Source organism: Triticum dicoccoides, chromosome 3B, assembly GCF_002162155.2.
Source record: "Triticum dicoccoides isolate Atlit2015 ecotype Zavitan chromosome 3B, WEW_v2.0, whole genome shotgun sequence".
In the NCBI taxonomy this organism is placed as follows: Eukaryota; Viridiplantae; Streptophyta; class Magnoliopsida; order Poales; family Poaceae; genus Triticum; species Triticum dicoccoides.
In genome coordinates, this window is record NC_041385.1 from 697,777,240 (window position 1) to 697,797,906 (window position 20,667).

Sequence of the window (20,667 nt, forward strand, 5' to 3'; positions counted from 1 at the left end):
CTCTTTCTTCGACGTTGCCTCAACAGCGGAGGAGGACAATGATGGGCGAACTTTTGGCGTGGCACAAGATTCTGCCAAAGTGAAATTCTTTTTTTAACACCACCTCATATTAATTAACCAAAGGACTTGTTAGAATCGTTCATTACAGAGTTCACCACACAGGGTGGTACATCCTTAACAATAATCACATCCACTCTATTATCAAAACTAAACTTAGCTATTAGATGGGCCACCTCATTAGCTGAACACCTAATCTTCGAAACTCGAAAGCTATCCATTAGCTTAGAAATACTCCATGCTTCCTTCTTCAGATCGTGCAGAGCTGATCTATCATCAAATTCATTTGCAAAAATCGCTGCAACAAAAGTGCAGTCAGTCTCTAAAATTATAGGAGAATGAAGTGTTATACCTATATAGAGACCAGCAATGCAAGCTCGGAGTTCCGCTTCCTCCATGCTATTACACCTCCCAATGTAGTCCCACGAAGAGATCATGCCAAAGTTCCGCTCGGTCTCATCGAATGAAGTTGACGGCGCGGGGATCCAGCAGACACGGAGAAGAACCCCGACCGACGTGCCACAAAGTCTCGGTCGTGTTGCTTGATGCGGTCCGTTTCATTGGCTCGAAAAACATCCTCGTATGCAAAGGTGCTCCTCTAGTTCTTGGCATGAAGAAAGTTCCCCTCTTTCTTCGACGTTGCCTCAGCAGCGGAGGAGGACAATGATGGGCGATGTTTTGGCGTGGCACAAGATTCTGCCAATGTGAAATTCTTTTTTTTAACACCACCTCATATTAATTAACCAAAGGAAGTGTTAGAATCGTTCATTACAGAGTTCACCACACAGGGCGGTACATCATTAACAAGAATCACATCCACTCTATTATCAAAACTAAACTTAGCTATTAGATGGGCCACCTCATTAGCCAAACGCCTAATCTTTGAAACTCGAAAGCTATCCATTAGCTTAGAAATACTCCATGCTTCCTTCTTCAGATCATGCAGAGTTGATCTATCATCAAATTCATTTGCAAAAATCGCCGCAACAAAAGCGCAATCAGTCTCTAAAATTATAGGAGAATGAAGTGTTATACCTATATAGAGACCAGCAATGCAAGCTCGGAGTTCCGCTTCCTCCATGCTATTACACCTCCCAATGTAGTCCCATGAAGAGATCATGCCAAAGTTCCCCTCGGTCTCATCGAATGAAGTTGACGGTGCCGGGATCCAGCAAACATGGAGAAGAACCCCGACCGACGTGCCACAAAGTCTCCGTCTTCTCGCTTGATGCGGTCCGTTTCATCGGCTCGAAAAACATCCTCGTATGCAAAGGTGCTCCTCTAGTTCTTGGTATGAAGAAAGTTCCCCTCTTTCTTCGTCGTTGCCTCAGGAGCGGAGGAGGACAATGATGGGCGACGTTTTGGCGTGGCACAAGATTCCGCCAAAGTGAAATTCTTTTTTTAACACCACCTCATATTAATTAACCAAAGGACGTGTTAGAAACGTTCATTCCAGAGTTCACCACACAGGGCGGTACATCATTAACAAGAATCACATCCACTCTATTATCAAAACTAAACTTAGCTATTAGATGGGCCACCTCATTAGCCGAACGCCTAATCTTTCAAACTCGAAAGCTATCCATTAGCTTAGAAATACTCCATGCTTCCTTCTTCAGATCGTGCAGAGCTCATCTATCATCAAATTCATTTGCAAAAATAGCCGCAATAAAAGCGCAGTCAGTCTCTAAAATTATAGGAGAATGAAGTGTTATACCTATATAGAGACCAGCAATGCCAGCTTGGAGTTTCGCTTCCTCCATGCTATTACACCTCCCAATGTAGTCCCACAAAGAGATCATGCCAAAGTTCACCTCGGTCTCATCGAATGAAGTTGACGGCGCGGGGATCCACCAGACATAGAGAAGAACCCCGACCGACATGCCACAAAGTCTCGGTCTTGTCGCTTGATGTGGTCCATTTCATCGGCTCGAAAAACATCCTCGTATGCAAAGGTTCTCCTCTAGTTCTAGGTATGAAGAAAGTTCCCCTCTTTCTTCGACATTGCCTTAGCAGCGGAGGAGGACAATGATGGGCGATGTTTTGGCGTGGCACAAGATTCTGCCAAAGTGAAATTCTTTTTTTAACACCACCTCATATTAATTAACCAAAGGACGTGTTAGAATCGTTCATTACAGAGTTCACCACAGAGGGCGGTACATCATTAACAAGAATGGCATCCACGCTATTATCAAAACTAAACTTAGCTATTAGATGGGCCACCTCATTAGCCGAACGCCTAATCTTTGAAACTCGAAAGCTATCCATTAGCTTAGAAATACTCCATGATTCCTTCTTCAGATCGTGCAGAGCTGATCTATCATCAAATTCATTTACAGAAATCACCGCAACAGAACCGCAGTCAGTCTACCAAATTATAGGAGAATTAAGTGTTATACCTATATAGAGACCAGCAATGCAAGCTCGGAGTTCCGCTTCGTCCATGCTATTACTGTTGGGGAACGTAGCAGAAATTCAAAATTTTCCTACGCGTCACCAAGATCTATCTATGGAGAAACCAGCTACGAGTAGAAGGAGAGTGCATCTACATACCCTTGTAGATCGCTAAGCGGAAGCGTTCAAGTGAACGGGGTTGATGGAGTCGTACTCGTCGTGATTCAAATCACCGATGATCAAGTGTCAAACGGACGGCACCTCCGCGTTCAACACACGTACAGCCCGGTGACGTCTCCCACGCCTTGATCCAGCAAGGAGAGAGGGAGAGGTTGAGGAAGACTCCATCCAACAGCAGCACAACGGCGTGGTGGTGGTGGAGGAGCGTGGCAATCCCGCAGGGCTTCGCCAAGCACCATGGGAGAAGAGGAGGAGGGAGAGGGGCAGGGCTGCACCAACGAGAGATCAAATCACGTGTTATGGGCAGCCCCTAGGCCTCATATATATAGGGGAAGGGGAGGGCTGCGCCCCCTTTAGGGTTTCCCACCCCAAGGGGCGGCGGCCAGCCTCCAGATGGCATCTGGTGCGGCGGCCAAGAGGGGGGGAGGAGTCCATCCTCCCCAAGGCACCTCGGAGGTGCCTTCCCCCTTGAGGACTCTTCCCTCTAGGGTTCCCTTGGCGCATGGGCCTCTTGGGGCTGGTGCCCTTGGCCCATGTAGGCCAAGGCGCACCCCCTACAGCCCATGTGGCCCCCCGGGGCAGGTGGCCCCACCCGGTGGGCCCCCGGGACCCTTCCGGTGGTCCCGGTACAATACCGATGACCCCAAAACTTGTCCCGATGGCCGAAACAGGACTTCCTATATATAAATCTTTACCTCCGGACCATTCCGGAACTCCTCGTGACGTCCAGGATCTCATCCGGGACTCCGAACAACATTCGGTAACCACATACAAGCTTCCTTTATAACCCTAGCGTCATCGAACCTTAAGTGTGTAGACCCTACGGGTTCGGGAGACATGCAGACATGACCGAGACGTTCTCCGGTCAATAACCAACAGCGGGATATTGATACCCTTGTTGGCTCCCACATGTTCCACGATGATCTCATCGGATGAACCACGATGTCAAGGACTCAATCGACCCCGTATACAATTCCCTTTGTCTAGCGGTATTTTACTTGCCCGAGATTCGATCGTCGGTATACCGATACCTTGTTCAATCTCGTTACCGGCAAGTCACTTTACTCGTTTCGTAACACATCATCCCGTGATCAACTCCTTGGTCACATTGCGCATATGATGATGTCCTACCGAGTGGGCCCAGAGATACCTCTCCGTTTACACGGAGTGACAAATCCCAGTCTCGATCCGCATAAAACAATAGATACTTTCGGAGATACCTGTAGTGCACCTTTATAGTCACCCAGTTACGTTGTCACATTTGATACACCCAAAGCACTCCTACGGTATCCAGGAGTTACACGCTCTCATGGTCAAAGGAAGAGATACTTGACATTGGCAAAGCTCTAGCAAACGAACTACACGATCTTTGTGCTATGCTTAGGATTGGGTCTTGTCCATCACATCATTCTCCTAATGATGTGATCCCGTTATCAACGACATCCAATGTCCATAGCCAGGAAACCATGACTATCTGTTGATCACAACGAGCTAGTCAACTAGAGGCTCACTAGGGACATATTGTGGTCTATGTATTCACACGTGTATTACGATTTCCGGATAATACAGTTATAGCATGAATAAAAGACAATTATCATGAACAAGGAAATATAATAATAATACTTTTATTATTACCTCTAGGGCATATTTCCAACAGTCTCCCACTTGCACTAGAGTCAATAATCTAGTTCACATCGCCATGTGATTAACACTCACAGGTCACATCGCCATGTGACTAATACCCAAGAGTTTACTAGAGTCAGTAGTCTAGTTCACATCACTATGTGATTAACACTCAATGAGTTTTATGTTTGATCATGTTGCTTGTGAGAGAGGTTTTAGTCAACGGGTCTGAACCTTTCAGATCCGTGTGTGCTTTACAAATCTCTATGTCATCTCCTAAATGCAGCTACCACGCTCTATTTGGAGCTATTCCAAACAACTGTTCTACTTGGAGCTATCCTAAATTATTGCTCCATTATATGTATCCGGTCTCTCTACTCAGAGCTATCCGGATAGGTGTCAAGCTTGCATCGTCGTAACCTTTACGACGAACTCTTTTACCACCTCCATAATCGAGAAAATTCCTTAGTCCACTAGTTACTAAGGATAACTTTGACCGCTGTCCTGTGAGCCATTCTTGGATCACTCTTGTACCCCTTGACTGTCTCATGGCAAGGCACACTTCAGGTGCGATACACAGCATAGCATACTGAAGATCCTACGTCTTAAGCATAGGGGACGACCTTCGTCCTTTCTCTCTATTCTGCCGTGGTCGAGCTTTAAGTCTTAACTTCGTACCTTATAACTCAGGCAAGAACTCCTTCTTTGACTGGTCCATCTTGAACACCTTCAAGATCATGTCAAGGTATGTGCTCATTTGAAAGTATTATTAAGCATTTTGATCTATCCTTATAGATCTTGATGCTCAATGTTCAAGTAGCTTAATCCAGGCTTTCCATTGAAAAACACTTTCAAAATAACCCTATATGCTTTCTAGAAATTCTACATCATCTCTGATCATCAATATGTCAACAACATATACTCATCAGAAATTCTATAGTGCTCCCACTCACTTCTTTGGAAATACAAGTTTCTCATAAACTTTGTACAAACCCAAAATCTTTGATCATCATCAAAGCATACATTCCAACTCCGAGATGCTCACTCCAGTCCTTAGAAGGATCGCTGGAGCTAGCATACCTTTTAGCATCCTTAGGATCGACAAAACTTTTCTGATTGTATTGCATACAACCTTTCCTTACGAAAACTAGTAAGGAAACTTGTCTTGACATCCATCTGCCAGATTTCATAAATGCAGCTAATGCTAACATGATTCCGACGGACTTTAAGCATCACTACGAGTGAGAAAATCTCATCGTAGTCAACTCCTTGAACTTGTCGGAAAACACTTCGCCACAAGTCGAGCTTCATAGATGGTGACATTACCATCCACGTCCGTCTTCTTCTTAAAAGATCCATTTATCTCAATGGATTGCCGATCATCGGGCAAGTCCATCAAAGTCCATGCTTTGTTCTGATATATGGATACTATCTCGGATTTCATGGCTTCTAACCATTTGTCGGAATTCGGGCCCACCATCGCTTCTCCATAGCTCGTAGGTTCATTGTTGTCTAGCAACATGACCTTCAAGACAGGATTACGTACCACTCTGAAGTAGTACGCATCCTTGTCATCCTACGAGGTTTGGGAGTGACTCGATCCGAAGTTTCATGATCAATATCATAAGCTTCCACTTCAATTGGTGTAGGTGCCACAGGAACAACTCCCTGTGCCCTGCCACACACTAGTTGAAGAGACGGTTCAATAACCTCATCAAGTCTCCACCATCCTCCCACTCAACTCTTTCGAGAGAAACCTTTCCTCGAGAAAGGACCCGATTCAAGAAACAATCCATATTGCTTTCGGATCTGAATTAGGAGGTATACCCAACTGTTTTGGGTGTCCTATGAAGATGCATTTTATCCGCTTTGGGTTCGAGCTTAATCCTGAAACTTTTTCACATAAGCGTCGCAGCCCCAAACCTTTAAGAAACGACAACTTAGGTTTCTCTAAACCATAATTCATACGGTGTCATCTCAACGGAATTACGTGGTGCCCTATTTAAAGTGAATGTGGTTGTCTCTAATGCCTAACCCATGAACAATAGTGGTAATTCGATAAGAGACATCATGGTACGCACCATATCCAATAGGGTGCAACTATGATGTTCGGACACACCATCACACTATGGTGTTCCAGGCGGTATTAATTGCGAAACAATTTCCACAATGTCTTAATTGTGTGCCAAAACTCGTAACTCAGATATTCATCTCTATGATCAGATCATAGACATTTTATCCTCTTGTCACAATGATCTTCTACTTCACTCTGAAATTACTTGAACCATTCAATAATTCAGACTTGTGTTTCATCAAGTAAATATTCTCAACATCTACTCGAATCATCTGTGAAGTAAGAACATAACGATATTCACTGCATGCCTCAGCACTCATTGGACTGCACACATCAAAATGTGTTACTTCCAATAAGTTGCTATCTTGTTCCATCTTACTGAAAACGAGGCTTTTCAGTCATCTTGCCCATGTGGTATGATTTGCATATCTCAAGTGATTCATAATCAAGTGAGTCCAAACGATCCATCTGCATGGAGTTTCTTCATGCGTATACACCAATAGACATGGTTCGCATGTCTCAAACTTTTCTAAAACGAGTGAGTCCAAAGATCCATCAACATGGAGCTTCTTCATGCGTTTTATACCATTATGACTTACATGGCAGTGCCACAAGTAAGTGGTACTATCATTACTATCTTATATCTTTTGGCATGAAAATGTGTATCCCCACGATCAAAATTCAATAAACCATTCCTTTAGGTGCAAGAGCACTTATTCAGGTTTAATACTAATCTTGATGGTAGAGGGAGCGTGTGATGTTAGATCACATCAAACTTGGAAACACTTCCAACACGTATCGTCAGCTTACCTTTAGCTAGTCTCCGTTTTATTCCGTAGCTTTTATTTCGAGTTACTAACACTTAGCAACCGAACCGGTATCTAATACCCTGGTGCTACTAGGAGTACTAGTAAAGTACACATTAACATAATGTATATCCAATATACTTCTATCGACCTTGCCAGCCTTCTCATCTACCAAGTATCTAGGGTAATCTTGCTCCAGTGGTTGTTCCCCTTATTACAGAAGCACTTAGTCTCGGGTTTGGGTTCAACCTCGGATTTCTTCATTGGTGCAGCAGCTGATTTGCCGTTTCATGAAGTATCCCTTCTTGCCCTTGCCCTTCTTGAAACTAGTGGTTTCACCAACCATCAACAATTGATGCTCCTTCTTGATTTCTACTTTCGCGGTGTCAAACATCGTGAATACCTCAAGGATCATCATATCCATCCCTGATATGTTATAGTTCATCACGAAGCTCTAGCAGCTTGGTGGCAATGACTTTGGAGAAACATCACTATCTCATCTGGAAGATCAACTCCCACATGATTCAAGTGATTGTTGCACTCAGACAATCTGAGCACAAGCTCAACGATTGAGATTTTCTCCCTTAGTTTGCAGGCTAAGAAAATCGCCGGAGGTCTCATACCTCTTGACGTGGGCACGAGCCTGAAATCCCAATTTCAGCCCTCGAAACATCTCATATGTTCCGCGACGTTTCGAAAACGTCTTTGGTGCCTCTACTTAAACCATTTAACTGAACTATCACGTAGTTATCAAAACGTGTATGTCCGATGTTCGCAACATTGACAAACGACGTTGGGGTTCAGCACACTGAGCGGTGCATTAAGGACATAAGCGTTCTAGTGTCCGCATAATCGCTACTGTCAACTTTCAACTATATTTTCTCTAGGAACATAACTAAAACAGTAGAACTATAGCGTGAACTACGACATAATTTGCAAAAGGTCTTTTGACTATGTTCAGGATAATTAAGTTCATCTTATGAACTCCCACTCAGATAGACATCCCTCTGGTTATCTAAGTGATTACATGATCCGAGTCAACTAGGCCGTGTCCGATCATCACGTGAGACGGACTAGTCATCATCGGTGAACATCTTCATGTTGATCGTATCTACTATACGACTCATGCTCGACCTTTCGGTCTCCGTGTTCCGAGGCCATGTCTACACATGCTAGGCTCGTCAAGTTAACCCTAAGTGTTTTCGCTGTGTAAAACTGTCTTACACCCGTTGTATGTGAACGTAAGAATCCATCACACCCGATCATCACGTGGTGCTTAGAAGCGACGAACTGTAGCAACGGTGCACAGTTAGGGGAGAACACTTCTTGAAATTGTTGTAAGGGATCATCTTATTTACTATCGTCGTTCTAAGCAAACAAGATGCATAAACATGATAAACATCACATGCAATCAAATAGAGTAGTGACATGATATGGCCAATATCATATAGCTCCTTTGATCTTCATCTTCGGGGCTCCATGATCATCTTGTCACCGGCATGACACCATGATCTCCATCATCATGATCTCCATCATCGTGTCTTCATGAAGTTGTCACGCCAACGACTACTTCTAGTTCTATGACTAACGCGTTTAGCAATAAAGTAAAGTAGTTTACATGGCGTTCTTCAATGACACGCAGGTCATACAATAAATAAAGACAACTCCTATGGCTCCTGCCGGTTGTCATACTCATCGACATGCAAGTCGTGAATCCTATTACAAGAACATGATCAATATCATACATCACATATCATTCATCACATTCTTCTTGGCCATATCACATCACATAGCATACCCTGCAAAAACAAGTTAGACGTCCTCTAATTGTTGTTGCATGTTTTACGTGGCTGCTATGGGTTTCTAGCAAGAACGTTTCTTACCTACGCAAGACGACAACGTGATATGCCAATTGCTATTTACCCTTCATAAGGACCCTTTTCATCGAATCCGTTCCGACTAAAGTGGGAGAGACTGGCACCCGCTAGCCACCTTATGCACCAAGTGCATGTCAATCGGTGGAACCTGTCTCACGTAAGAGTACGTGTAAGGTCGGTCCGGGCCGCTTCATCCCACAATACCGTCGAAACAAAATTGGACTAGTAACGGTAAGCATATTGAACAACATAAACGCCCACAACTACTTTGTGTTCTACTCGTGCAAAGAATCTACGCAATAGACCTAGCTCATGATGCCACTGTTGGGGAACGTAGCAGAAACTCAAAATTTTCTACGCGTCACCAAGATCTATCTATGGAGAAACCAGCTACGAGTAGAAGGAGAGTGCATCTACATACCCTTGTAGATCGCTAAGCGGAAGCGTTCAAGTGAACGGGGTTGATGGAGTCGTACTCGTCATGATTCAAATCACCGATGATCAAGTGTTGAACGGACGGCACCTCCGCGTTCAACACACGTACAGCCCGGTGACGTCTCCCACGCCTTGATCCAGCAAGGAGAGAGGGAGAGGTTGAGGAAGACTCCATCCAACAGCAGCACAACGGCGTGGTGGTGGTGGAGGAGCGTGGCAATCCCGCAGGGCTTCGCCAAGCACCATGGGAGAAGAGGAGGAGGGAGAGGGGCAGGGCTGCACCAACGAGAGATCAAATCACGTGTTATGGGCAGCCCCTAGGCCTCATATATATAGGGGAAGGGGAGGGCTGCGCCCCCTTTAGGGTTTCCCACCCCAAGGGGCGGCGGCCAGCCTCCAGATGGCATCTGGTGCGGCGGCCAAGAGGGGGGGGAGGAGTCCATCCTCCCCAAGGCACCTCGGAGGTGCCTTCCCCCTTGAGGACTCTTCCCTCTAGGGTTCCCTAGGCACATGGGCCTCTTGGGGCTGGTGCCCTTGGCCCATGTAGGCCAAGGCGCACCCCCTACAGCCCATGTGGCCCCCGGGGCAGGTGGCCCCACCCGGTGGGCCCCCGGGACCCTTCCGGTGGTCCCGGTACAATACCGATGACCCCGAAACTTGTCCCGATGGCCGAAACAGGACTTCCTATATATAAATCTTTACCTCCGGACCATTCCGGAACTCCTCGTGACGTCCGGGATCTCATCCGGGACTCCGAACAACATTCGGTAACCACATACAAGCTTCCTTTATAACCCCAGCGTCATCGAACCTTAAGTGTGTAGACCCTACGGGTTCGGGAGACATGCAGACATGACCGAGACGTTCTCCGGTCAATAACCAACAGCGGGATCTGGATACCCATGTTGGCTCCCACATGTTCCACGATGATCTCATCGGATGAACCACGATGTCAAGGACTCAATCGATCCCGTATACAATTCCCTTTGTCTAGCGGTATTTTACTTGCCCGAGATTCGATCGTCGGTATACCGATACCTTGTTCAATCTCGTTACCGGCAAGTCACTTTACTCGTTCCGTAACACATCATCCCGTGATCAACTCCTTGGTCACATTGCGCATATGATGATGTCCTACCGAGTGGGCCCAGAGATACCTCTCCGTTTACACGGAGTGACAAATCCCAGTCTCGATCCGCATAAAACAATAGATACTTTCGGAGATACCTGTAGTGCACCTTTATAGTCACCCAGTTACGTTGTCACATTTGATACACCCAAAGCACTCCTACGGTATCCAGGAGTTACACGCTCTCATGGTCAAAGGAAGAGATACTTGACATTGGCAAAGCTCTAGCAAACGAACTACACGATCTTTGTGCTATGCTTAGGATTGGGTCTTGTCCATCACATCATTCTCCTAATGATGTGATCCCGTTATCAACGACATCCAATGTCCATAGCCAGGAAACCATGACTATCTGTTGATCACAACGAGCTAGTCAACTAGAGGCTCACTAGGGACATATTGTGGTCTATGTATTCACACGTGTATTACGATTTCCGGATAATACAGTTATAGCATGAATAAAAGACAATTATCATGAACAAGGAAATATAATAATAATACTTTTATTATTGCCTCTAGGGCATATTTCCAACAATTACACCTCCCAATGTAGTCCCACGAAGAGATCATGCCAAAGTTCCCCTCGGTCTCATCGAACGAAGTTGACGGCGCGGGGATCCAGCAGACACGGAGAAGAACCCCGAATGACGTGCCACAAAGTCTCCGTCTTCTCGCTTAATGCGGTCCGTTTCATCGGCTCGAAAAACATCCTCGTATGCAAAGGTGCTCCTCTAGTTCTTGGTATGAAGAAAGTTCCCCTCTTTCTTCGACGTTGCCTCAGCAGCGGAGGAGGACAATGATGGGCGACGTTTTGGCGTGGCACAAGATTCCGCCAAAGTGAAATTCTTTTTTAACACCACCTCATATTAATTAACCAAAGGACGTGTTGGAAACGTTCATTCCAGAGTTCACCACACAGGGCGGTACATCATTAACAAGAATCACATCCACTCTAATATCAAAACTAAACTTAGCTATTAGATGGGCCACTCATTAGCCGAACGCCTAATCTTTGAAACTCGAAAGCTATCCATTAGCTTAGAAATACTCCATGCTTCCTTCTTCAGATCGTGTAGAGCTGATCTATCATCAAATTCATTTGCAAAAATCACTGCAAGAAAAGTGCAGTCAGTCTCTAAAATTATAGGAGAATGAAGTGTTATACCTATATAGAGACCAGCAATTCAAGCTCGGAGTTCCGCTTCCTCGATGCTATTACACCTCCCAATGTAGTCCCACGAAGAGATCATGCCAAAGTTCCCCTTGGTCTCATCGAATGAAGTTGACCGCGCGGGGATCCAGCAGACACGGAGAAGAACCCCGACCGACGTGCCACAAAGTCTCTGTCGTGTTGCTTGATGCGGTCCGTTTCATTGGCTCGAAAAACATCCTCGTATGCAAAGGTGCTCCTCTAGTTCTTCGCATGAAGAAAGTTCCCCTCTTTCTTCGACGTTGCCTCAGCAGCGGAGGAGGACAATGATGGGCGATGTTTTGGCATGGCACACGATTCTGCCAATGTGAAATTCTTTTTTAACACCACCTCATATTAATTAACCAAAGGACATGTTAGAATCGTTCATTACAGAGTTCACCACACAGGGCGGTACATCATTAACAAGAATCACATCCACTCTATTATCAAAACTAAACTTAGCTATTAGATGGGTGAACTCATTAGCCAAACGCCTAATCTTTGAAACTCGAAAGCTTTCCATTAGCTTAGAAATACTCCATGCTTCCTTCTTCAGATCATGCAGAGTTGATCTATCATCAAATTCATTAGCAAAAATCGCCGCAACAAAAGCGCAGTCAGTCTCTAAAATTATAGGAGAATGAAGTGTTATACCTATATAGAGATCAGCAATGCAAGCTCGGAGTTCCGCTTCCTCCATGCTATTACACCTCCCAATGTAGTCCCATGAAGAGATCATGCCAAAGTTCCCCTTGGTCTCATCGAATGAAGTTGACGGTGCGGGGATCCAGCAGACATGGAGAAGAACCCCGACCGACGTGCCACAAAGTCTCCGTCTTCTTGCTTGATGCGGTCCATTTCATCGGCTCGAAAAATATCCTCGTATGCAAAGGTGCTCCTCTAGTTCTTGGTATGAAGAAAGTTCCCCTCTTTCTTTGATGTTGCCTCGGCAGCGGAGGAGGACAATGATGGGTGACGTTTTGGCGTGGCACAAGATTCTGCCAAAGTGAAATTCTTTTTTTAACACCACCTCATATTAATTAACCAAAGGACGTGTTAGAAATGTTCATTCCAGAGTTCACCACATAGGGCGGTACATCATTAACAAGAATCACATCCACTCTATTATCAAAACTAAACTTAGCTATTAGATGGGCCACCTCATTAGCCGAACGCCTAATCTTTGAAACTCGAAAGCTATCCATTAGCTTAGAAATACTCCATGCTTCCTTCTTTAGATCGTGTAGAGCTGATCTACCATCAAATTCATTTGCAAAAATAGCCGCAATAAAAGCGCAGTCAGTCTCTAAAATTATAGGAGAATGAAGTGTTATACCTATACAGAGACCAGCAATGCAAGCTCGGAGTTTCGCTTCCTCCATGCTATTACACCTCCCAATGTAGTCCCACAAAGAGATCATGCCAAAGTTCCCCTCGGTCTCATCGAATGAAGTTGACGGCGCGGGGATCCACCAGACATAGAGAAGAACCCCGACCAACATGCCACAAAGTCTCGGTTTTGTCGCTTGATGTGGTCCATTTCATCGGCTCGAAAAACATCCTCGTATGCAAAGGTGCTCCTCTAGTTCTAGGTATGAAGAAAGTTCCCCTCTTTCTTCGACGTTGCCTCAGCAGCGGAGGAGGACAATGATGGGCGATGTTTTGGCGTGGCACAAGATTCTGCCAAAGTGAAATTCTTTTTTTAACACCACCTCATATTAATTAACCAAAGGACGTGTTAGAATCGTTCATTACAGAGTTCACCACAGAGGGCGGTACATCATTAACAAGAATGACATCCACTCTATTATCAAAACTAAACTTAGCTATTAGATGGGCCACCTCATTAGCCAAACGCCTAATCTTTGAAACTCGAAAGCTATCCATTAGCTTAGAAATACTCCACGATTCCTTCTTCAGATCGTGCAGAGCTGATCTGTCATCAAATTCATTTACAAAAATCGCCGCAACAGAAGCGCAGTCAGTCTACTAAATTATAGGAGAATGAAGTGTTATACCTATATAGAGACCAGCAATGCAAGCTCGGAGTTCCGCTTCCTCCATGCTATTACACCTCCCAATGTAGTCCCACGAAGAGATCATGCCAAAGTTCCCCTCGGTCTCATCGAATGAAGTTGACGGCGTGGGGATCCAACAGACACGAAGAAGAGCCAAGACCAACGTGCCACAAAGTCTCGGTCTTGTCGCTTGATGCGGTCCGTTTCATCAGCTCGAAAAACATCCTCGTATGCAAAGGTGCTCCTCTAGTTCTTGGTATGAAGAAAGTTCCCCTCTTTCTTCGATGTTGCCTCAGCAGTGGAGGAGGACGATGATGGGCGAAGTTTTGGCGTGGCACAAGATTCTGCCAACGTGAAATTCTTTTTTTAACACTGCCTTATATTAATTAACCAAAGGACGTGTTAGAATCGTTTATTACAGAGTTCACAACACAGGGCGGTACATCATTAACAATAATCACATCCACTCTATTATCAAAACTAAACTTAGCTATTAGATGGGCCACCTCATTAGCCGAACGCCTAATCTTTGAAACTCGAAAGCTATCCATTAGCTTAGAAATACTCCATGCTTCCTTCTTCAGATCGTGCAGAGCTGATCTATCATCAAATTCATTTGCAAAAATTGCTGCAACAAAAGCGCAGTCAGTCTCTAAATTTATAGGAGAATGAAGTGTTATACCTATATAGAGACCAGCAATGCAAGCTCGGAGTTCCGCTTCCTCCATGCTTTTACACCTCCCAATGTAGTCCCATGAAGAGATCATGCCAAAGTTCCCCTCGGTCTCATCGAATGAAGTTGACGGCCCAGGGATCCAGCAAACACGGAGAAGAACCCCGACCGACGTGCCACAAAGTCTCGGTCGTGTCGCTTGATGCGGTCCGTTTCATCGGCTCCAAAAACATCCTCGTATGCAAAGGTGCTCCTCTAGTTCTTGGCATGAAGAAAGTTCCCCTCTTTCTTTGATGTTGCCTCAGCAGCGGAGGAGGACAATGCTGGGCGATGTTTTGGCATGGCACAAGATTCTGCCAAAGTGAAATTCTTTTTTAACAGCACCTCATATTAATTAACCAAAGGACGTGTTAGAATCATTCATTACAGAGTTCACCACACAGGGCGGTACATCATTAACAAGAATCACATCCACTCTATTATCAAAACTAAAGTAGCTATTAGATGGGCCACCTCATTAGCCAAACGCCTAATCTTTGAAACTTGAAAGCTATCCATTAGCTTAGAAATACTCCATGCTTCCTTCTTCAGATCGTGCAGAGTTGATCTATCATCAATTTCATTTGCAAAAATCGCCGCAACAAAAGCGCAGTCAGTCTCTAAAATTATAGGAGAATGAAGTGTTATACCTATATAGAGACCAGCAATGCAAGCTCGGAGTTCCGCTTCCTCCATGCTATTACACCTCCCAATGTAGTCCCATGAAGAGATCATGCCAAAGTTCCCCTCGGTCTCATCGAATGAAGTTGACGGCGCGGGGATCCAGCAGACACGGAGAAGAACCCCGACCGACGTGCCACAAAGTCTCCGTCTTCTCGCTTGATGCAGTCCGTTTCATCGGCTCGAAAAACATCCTCGTATGCAAAGGTGCTCCTCTAGTTCTTGGTATGAAGAAAGTTCCCCTCTTTCTTCGACGTTGCCTCGGCAGCGGAGGAGGACAATGATGGGCGATGTTTTGGCGTGGCACAAGATTCCGCCAAAGTGAAATTCCTTTTTTAACACCATCTCATATTAATTAACCAAAGGACGTGTTAGAATCGTTCATTACAGAGTTCACCAATAGGGCGGTACATCATTAACAAGAATCACATCCACTCTATTATCAAAACTAAACTTAGCTATTAGATGGGCCACCTCATTAGCCAAACACCTAATCTTTGAAACTCGAAAGCTATCCATTAGCTTAGAAATACAGATATATAGGCATCATATGGATTCGTACATAGTGCAGTCATATGCATATGTATAAATATATAGGCATGCACAACGCGAGGAAAAAACAGAAGACCGGACACGGACTGCTAATACGACCACGGCAAGGAAACTGATCGGCCAGTTTTAATCCTTACAGCTGACAATTCACCCTAGCCGATCCAGTGAATTCGCAGGCGCCGCGGCAGCCCGTCCCGTCTCGCCCCCGCTCTCCCGGTCTCTGCCGCCGGCTACCACAGTACCCCGCCCCCATCCCTTCTTTTTTGAAACAAGGAAGGTGGCTGGCTGCCGACCTTATATTTCAAAGCAGGCAAAGCCTGATGAAGTGGCTGATACAAAAGAAAACTTGGCCATTGCACCCAGGTGCAAGGCACAAGCAGAGAAACAAGATTGAGAAGATAAGAGGGCAAGGAAGAAAGCAGATTACATCACATCATATGCATACTAAGTATTTAGCTTCTGGCACCATATCTGAATGTCATCCTTTGCTGCCTGGTTAGAGGCTCTGTTGCTCCAGAGGTGCAACAAACTTGCAGCATAGAAACTAGTGTAGCTCGCAGTCCAAACCTTGGAGTTGAAAACCCTGTCATTTCTGGCATGCCATAGGGTGAGAGCACATGCAGCAAAAACAACGTTCCATCTGCGTTTAAAACTGAGCTGGTGTTGTGCTTGCTCAACAAATGCTAGGATATCAGAGGCAGAGGTAGCCAAAGTATCCAGTTCCAGCTTACCCAGGAAGCTGGGGCACATCGGAGCAGTATATGATCAGCTGATTCCACCGTAGGACAGGCATCACAATGAGCAAACGGGGCCACCACAGACCAGCCTTTTTTGACCATATTATCTCTGGTGTTGAGACGACCTTTGAAAGCAAGCCAGAGGAAGATCCTATGTTTTAAAGGGATCAGGGAGTCCCAAACCCAGGGCTCGAAAATGGCCAACACACCCCTGAAAGCGATCAGACTGTAGAAATATCGTGTATTAATCTTGCCAGAACCCAAGGAAGGGAACCGTGTGTCATCCTGGAGCAGATTGGGTGCAACATCGGATAACTGCTCCCGCAAGGCCAGCAGCTCAACGTAAGCTGTTTGGGAAAGGTTCGGGTGCAGCTTTACAGTCCAAGAGCCGTTGGCGTACTGAGAGCTCATGGAGCAACCTGGATTAGACGCAAAGGAGAACAGAGTAGGGTACAACAGGCAAAGGCGACCCTCGCCCAGCCAGTGATCCTCCCAGAAGGATACCAGAGTGCCGGTGCCTAGAACGCACCGAGAAGAATTGATAACCAAAGGAACAAGATCCTTGAACCCTTTCCAGATAGCCGTGTCTCTGCTGTGTGTGCTTTGAGGAACAGCAGCCTGGCAGTAATGCTTTGCGAACCATTCATAACATGGTATGTCAGAGCCTTGCAAAACCTTGGAAACAAACTTGCATATCATAGCTTGATTGTGAGCATGCAGCTGTCGTACATCCAGGCTGCCATTGAGACGAGGTAGAGAGACCGTGTGCCAAGCAACTAAGCATTGTCTTCCCTTAACTGTATTCTTGCCTTGCCAGAAAAAAAGCACACAACAGACCTTCCAACTTCCCAAGGGATTCCATAGGCCAGGCAAAGCAAGACATGAAATAGCTCGGAATACCCGGAAGCACCGAATTAATGAGAGTTAGCCGCCCTCCCAAGGATAAGAAAGTAGCCAGCCAACTGGAGAGGAGACGATCAACCTTATGGATAACTGGCAGCAACATACCATGTGTTATCTTGTGCAAGGAGAGAGGTAGGCCCAAGTATGTACATGGAAAAGAAGAAACCGGGCACCCGAGGAGCTGAGCAATAGCAGAAGCTGTAGTTGCATCCACTGAGACTGGCACGAGGGTGTTTTTGTGGAAATTTATAGTGAGCCCAGAGAAAGCAGAGAAGGCCGTGAGAGCAGACTTAATTAGCTCTGCTTGCTGTATGTTGCCATGGAAGAGGAGCAGTGTGTCATATGCATATTGTAGAACCGGGAAAAAGTAGTCCGAGCCAAGGGGATGCACCAACGAACCATCTTGAAACAACTGACAGAGCATCCTTTGGAGCACATCAGCAACAAGAATGAATAAGTACGGTGATAAAGAATCCCCTTGCCGAAAGCTTTTTTTTGCCTGAATGGGGTCCCCTAGCTCACCGTTGAGAAGGACTCTGGAGCTGCCAGAAGTCAAGAGGGTGTGTATCCAATTTATCCACACTGTCGTAAAACCTCTGGCATCAAAAATCTTGCGTAAGCAACACCAACTGACACTATCGAAGGCCTTATGAAAGTCCAGCTTCAGGGCAATGACCGGCAGCTTTCTTTTGTGCGCATACTGGATCATTTCAGTAGCCAAAGCAAAGTTCTCGACTATCGAACGGCCCTTCAGGAACCCAGACTGTAGTGAGTGAACCAACTGTGGAATCCAAACCTTGAGCCGATTAGCCAGGACTTTAGAGGCCAACTTAGGCACACTATGCACAAGAGAAATAGGCCTGAAGTCTTGCATCTCCAGAGGCGTATCCTTTTTAGGGAGCAGGGTCATAAAAGCAGAGTTGATGCCTGAGAGATCCACTTTGTTCTTATGAAAAGCAGCAAAGAACTGGAGTAAATCATCCTTTATAAGCAGTTTGAAAGCCTTGTAAAACTCATTAGTGAAACCTTCAGGGCCCGGGCTTCTGTTACTTGGCGAGCAGTTGATGGCCTGCACCACCTCTGCCCAGGAGAAATATGCTGTGAGCTCAGATAAGTCAAGCGGGGCATAGAGAGAAGGAAGGTCCACAGTGTCCAACGAGGACGCAGGCTGTCCCAAGATAGCTTTAAAATAGTCGGTGGCCAACTGCAGCTTTTGGTTGGACTGAAAAAGTTCCACGCCATCCTGAAATAGCACCTTGATCTTGTTTCGACGAGCTTGACAGTTAGCCGCAGCATGAAAAAACTGGTTGTTTTCATCCCCTGAAATACACCAACGAACCTTGGCCCTGCGACGCCAAGCTGCAGTCTGCCAAAGGATCGGTTGTTCGGCCTTAGCAGTAGCAAACACCCTGAGCACGGTTTCAATAGCAGAGAGCGACCTCAGCTCCTCAACAACATTTAAATAAGCAACAACGTGCTTATGGTTATCCAAGAGAACCCGCAGGCTGGGCTTCGAACGGCACCAGCGCCGCAAAGCGGCACGCACACGTCTCATTTTGAAGCTGATCAACGATGCGGCAGAACAGATCTCACGAGTTCCGCGAGACCAAGCTTCAGAGATGATGTTTCTGGGTTCATCCAAGAGGAGCCAATGATTTTCCATGCTGAACAACTTGCTTTTGGGCGTGCTTGTGGAGAAGGACAAAAGCACATGAGCATGATCAGACGTTGTGGTTGGAATGCAGGAGGCAGTTGACTGTAGAAAGCTTAGATTCCAGGATGCATTGACGAGGACTCAATCAAGACGAACAAGACTAGGTTGATCCCTCTTGTTAGACCAAGTGAAGAGCCTATTGTCAATCTGAACGTCATCCATGCCATGACTTCGAATCCATGAGTTAAAAACCTCCATCAAATGCCAGTTGATCTGACCCCGGGATTTCTCATGAACATATCTGTACATGTTGAAGTCGCCCAGCACCACCCAGGGCAAGTCTGGCGGGCTAGCGACATTGCTAACAGCCTCGAAGAAGCTCAACCGTTCTTGGTTCAGACAGGGTGCATAAACTGCTGTGAGAAGAAACTCAGTATTGTCTGCAGCAGAATCCATCTTCAGAGTGACATGGAATTTGTGTAGCGCTACCACTTGTCCCCGGAGCACAGTGGGGTCCCATGCAACCAAAATCCCCCCGGCAGCGCCATCGGAGGGGCTGATAGCATGGTCCTTGGGATGAGATGGCAGAAACGCTCGCAGCTTGAGAGGGGAGACAGACAGCAACTTTGTTTCCTGCAGGCAAACAACACCAGGGCAGCAGGAAGTTATAGTGTCACGGACCAACGAGCACTTATCGTCCTCGCCGAGTCCACGAACGTTCCAGTTCAGGATCTTCATAGTGTAGTAAAGAACACACAGCCCAGAATAAAGTAAGCAGAACCGAAATGCAACATGATCTTGTTGGAACAAACAGTGCCAGGCACTAAGGTAAACAAACTAGAGCAGCAGCGTACAGACTCATGACAGACTACACATGACAAACTACAAACCTTGAAGCATGACAGACCCCGACCAACTAGCAAAACAGGATACAGAGAAGCGATAGACACAGCTACGGGCAACCTTGCCCAAAGACCCATAAGAAAGGCGCCGGACCTAACCATTGAAAGAGCTGGAGACACATGCAGGGGAGCCAGGAGCATCACCAGCGGATGCAGAGGCGTCGCCCGACGAGACAGAAACGACGTGAGAAGTGGCTTGCTCCAGGATGGCACTGGCGTTGAGGTCGCAACACTGGGCAATCTTCCTCAGCTTGCCCCTGGTCAGCAGCGACGGGGTGCTCAGCAGTGGCAGCTCGAGAAGGCCGACCACGGCCGCGGTCTTGATCTTCTTCTTGCGGCGGCGGGAGAGAGCGGCAGAACAACGCGACGACCCCGAACTAGAGTCAGAGCTAGCAGCAACCACCTTCCGCTTTGCCGCCCGCTCAACGGAACCCATGCACATACCATCATAGGCGTGGCTGATGCGAGGGCTGCGTCGAGGGGATGCAGTCAGCACCGGCGCCGGCGCCTACTCCTCCGCCGTCTGACTGAGGCGAGGCTCCCTTCCCTCCTCATGCCCCACCCCCTGATCGACCGCCTCCAGAGGCTGGATCTGGGCTGGAATATTGAGATCAACAGCCACGGGAGGGGGGCGGGGGGCCGCAGTCACAGATTCATTCCCCGCAGAAGGAGCGGGGAAGAGCTGCAACAGAGCTCTGGGCAGGAGCTCACCGGCCCCAGGCTCGCAAGGAGGCTCGCGAT